Source organism: Myotis davidii, unplaced genomic scaffold, assembly GCF_000327345.1.
Source record: "Myotis davidii unplaced genomic scaffold, ASM32734v1 scaffold597, whole genome shotgun sequence".
Taxonomy (NCBI): domain Eukaryota; kingdom Metazoa; phylum Chordata; class Mammalia; order Chiroptera; family Vespertilionidae; genus Myotis; species Myotis davidii.
The window spans coordinates 207,461-212,040 of record NW_006287974.1 but is presented as its reverse complement, the minus strand read 5'-3'; positions in this window follow the sequence as shown (position 1 = coordinate 212,040).

The window sequence follows — 4,580 nt, the reverse complement described above, 5'->3', positions numbered from 1 at the left end:
CCCATTAAATGCATTTTTCAAAATTTCTGTCACAAAACAGACACTCACATTTCAGAGCATCTGCTTCTGATGCCACCGCAAGTGTCAGCTCTGCCTGGGCTGCAGTGAGGAGAAGATGTCCAAGAGACATGTGAAAAAATGCTCAAAGTGACTGATCATCACAGAGATGCAAAGTAAAGCAACACTTAGGTATCACCTCACCACTGTCAGAATGGCTGCTATCAGCAAATAAACAAAGCACAAGTGCTGGGGAGGATGTGGAAAAAAGGGAACCCAGATCACTGCTGGTGGGAATGCAAACTGCTACAGCCATTATGGAAATCAGTTGGGAGTTTTTGCAGAATATTTAGTATGGAACTGCCATTTGTTCCAGTGATTCTACTTCTAGGAATATATCCTAAGAAACCTGAAACAATCAAGTAGACAGTATGCACCCCTCTGTTCATAGAAGCACAATTTACAATAGGAAAGGTCTGGAAACTGCCTAGGTACCCATGAGTAGATGAGTGGATAAAAAACTGGTATATTTACACGATGGAATACTATGCAGCAGCAGCAAAAAAAAAAAAAAAAAAAAAAAAAAAACTCCAAACAAACAAAAGCCCTGTATCAGAGGGTTTCACAGGTGAATTTTACCAATCATTCAATGAAGAAGTAATACCTACCCTCTCAAACTATTCCAAAAACTTGAAGATGAGGGAAGCTCCCAAACTCATTTTATGAGGCTAGCATGACCTTAATACCAAAATCAGAAAAAGACACTGAAAAAAATCAGAGTCTCACCCATATCCCTGATGAACATCTATACAAAAATCCTCAACAAAATATTAGCAAACCAAATCCAGAAATACATTCAAATATACCATGGTCAAGTGGGATTTATTCCCAGAATTCAAGGTTTATTCAATATCTTCAAATCAATATGTTGCACTATATAAACAAAATGAAGGGTAAAAATTATGTGATCATATCAATAGATGTAGAAACATTTGAGAAAATTCAACATCCATTTAGGAGAAAAACTCTCAGCAAAATGGGAATAGAAGGAACATACCTCAACATAACAAAGGCCATATATGACAAACCCATAGCTAATATCATACTCAACACTGAAAAATAAGATAGATTAGTATTGTATAGTTGAACCTAAGGGAAAACAGTGTTTCAAGAAGGATTGATTGGGTTGTCAACATTGCTACTAAGAAATCAAAGAAAATTGGAATAGTAAAGTTTATTTAGAGACACTGTTGACCTTAGACACATCTGTTTTTATGGAGAAATGGAACAGAAAGCTAAATTGTAGTGGGTCAGTGGAAGGTAAAGAAATTGAGACCATGAATAAAATAAACTATAATAGGGTTTTGGAAAATAAAAACTATATATATATATGCAGAGTGATTAGAGGATACGAGGAGTTATAAAAAGCTACTTTTTAATTGAATACAAAATATTACATTTATAAGAATGTTATACTTGAGGTGGCTCATTAGTCAATTGTTAGATTATCTAAAATTTTGAAACCGATGTTAAACATAGTAATTTAAAAAACTTAAGTTGCCCTAGCCAGTTTGGCTCAGTGGAGAGAGTGTTGGCCCATGGACTGAAGGGTCCCAGGTTTGATTCCGGTCAAGGGCATGTGCCTTGGTTGCAGGCTCAATCCCCAGTGGGGGTTGTGCAGGAGGCAGCTGATCAATATTTCTCTCTCATCGATGTTTCCAACTCTCTATCCCTCTCCCTTACTCTCTGTAAAAATCAATAAAATGTATTAAAAAATAAAAAAATAAAAATAAAAATCTTAAGTAATATAAACTTATACTTAAGTAAATTATATTAAAACCAAAGACATAAAAACTCAGAACTCATCAATTCTTAATTAATTATATTTATCATTATGTATATATGAGGTCATTTATGTTGATTGTATCTTCATGGTGGGAATATTATATACAACTAGAGGCCCAGTGCATGAAAATTCATGCACTCAGGAAGGGGTCCCTCAGCCCGCCTGTATCTTCTCACAGTCCAGGAGCCCTCAGGTGAGGTCTGACTGACGGCTTAGGCCCACTCCCCATTGCCCCGCCACCACCACTGGTGGCCTCCCTCTGCAGGAGGTGACAAGCAGGCCAGTTTGGAGATGGTGCTGGCCAGCGAGTCGTCAGCCACACCCCCCATCACCCTGCCACCACCCATCGCTGCTTTCCCCTGATTGCAATCCCCTCCCTCTGCCCAGTGACCCCTGCTGACTGGTCATTTTGCCATTTAGTCAATTTACACATTAGGCTTTTATTATCAAGGACTAAAGGCCTGGCCTGCACCCTCTCAGGAGGCGCTGGCCTAAGCTGGCAGGCAGACATCCCACTTGGGCTGCTTAGCACTGCTGTGGAGGCAGGAAAGGCTCCCGCCATTTCCGCTGCACTCACCAGCCATGAGCCCAGCTTCTGGCTGAGCAGCGCTCCTCCTATGGGAGCGCACTGACCACCAGAGGGCAGCTTCTATGTTGAGTGTCTGCCCCCTGGTAGTCAGTTCACATCATAGCAACAGGTTATCCTTCCGTTTGGTTGATTTGCATTTTAGGGTTTTATTATATAGGATGACTTACTATTGCACTGCACTTCTCAACTCTGAGTTCAGTGACATCCTGACATCATTGGCCAAGAAGGAAGTATTCACACCCAGAAAGTGGCAAATACTATAAAGGCTTGATTTATTCATTTTCATGGTTGTTTTCTAGAAAGAACATAATAGAGAAAATCTTAATGCTGATTAAACTTAAAAATTGTGTCTGTGACCATTGTATTGTGAAGAGGACAAAAAACTGAAGAAAAGTTATGCCAATATTTAAGAAAACAACTCTTAGGCTTTTTAAACAGAAAGTCACGTAACTGATGAATATGTTACATTTTGACATTGGTTTCTTTTATTTTCTTTAAAATCCTCACTGGAGGATATGTTTTTCTTGCTTTCTTTAGAGAGAGTTGGAGAGAGAGAAAGAGAGAAACATTGATTACTTGCCTCCCATATGGGCCAGAGCCAGTGGTCGGCAAACTGCAGCTTGGCAAACTGCAGCTCATGAGCCACATGTGGCACTTTGGCTCCTTGAGTGTGGCTCTTCCACAAAATACCGACTTCTGTGCATGGACCACGAAGTTTCAATCGCACTGTACATGCGCAACCACATGTGGTATTTTGTGGAAGAGCCACACTCAAGGGGCCAAAGAGCTGCGTGTGGCTGGCGAGCCATGGTTTGTTGACCACGGGCGCCAGACGGGATCAAACCCGCAATAACCTCGGTATGTGCCCTGACCAGGAATCAAACTCACAACCTTTTGGTGTACAGAAGGATGCTCCAACAAACTGAGCCACCTGGCCAGGGCAACAGGTTCATTTCTTAACATTCATCTTTCTAAATAATGTAAACAAAAATGTCAGTTAATGTTCGTGTTGGAACTAGTCATTTCTCAATTACGACCACAAATTGGCTATTAATATACAAGTTTAACAAAAGCAATGTTAGCTTTCAGTGAGAATCAATTAATTATATGAAATAGCATATTTTATTATTTGTTATTCAGTGCTATACATAGTTTTTATTAATAAAATATATAATTATGCACATATGTGCATGTTGGTTATTAAATATTTACCAGCACATTTATGCCTTAAATAAAATCATAAGAAAGATAATCAAATTTTTACAATTCTATACTTCAGTTACTATTATTTGTGAATATGAAATGATCTTAAAGCATGGACAAGACAATGCAGGCCTGGGGCATCAGTCAGACAATATACAGAGATGGGCAAAAGGAGGTTTACATTGGTAATACAAATAAATAATATAAGAATAGACTGTTGTTTCATGTATTCACAATTGCAAACCTACTACTGCCTACCCTTGTATATGAGATATATTTGTGGGAGGTATCCAATATAGTAAGGGACATAGCTAGGGCAAAATTCAGAAAAAAACTGAATTTATAATCTTAAATCAATAATGCAGACTTATATCAGACCATAATTAAAAATCAAGCAGTTCATTTCATTTGTCACACAATTAAGGTACTGTAATAAAAGTATGAAATACTTAATGTGGACAAGTCACTGTGCTAAATGTTTTAAGTACATTTTCTTTACCTATTATCCATCAATAGACACTTAGGTTATTTCCATATTGTGCCCATTATGAATAACTATAGGCCTGGTGCATGAAATTCATGAACTGGGGGGAGAGGGGCCCTCAGCCTGGATTGTGAGAGGGCACAGGCCAGGCCGAGGTACCCCACTGGTGCACAATCAGGGTGGGGAAGGATGCAGGAGGGCTCCAGGGCGTGTCCAGCCTGTCTTACTCACTCCTGATGAGCTGGACCCCAGCAGCATGCTAACCTATTGGTTGGAGCATCTGCCCCCTGGTGGTCAGTGCACATCATAGCGAGCAGCTTTAGCATATTATTAGCATACTAGAGGCCCAGTGCACAAAAATTTGTGCACTCAGCGGGGTACCTCAGCCCGGCCTATGCTCTCTTGCAGTCTGGGGCCCCTCGGAGGATGTCCACCTGCTGACTTAGCCCGCTCCCTGGGGG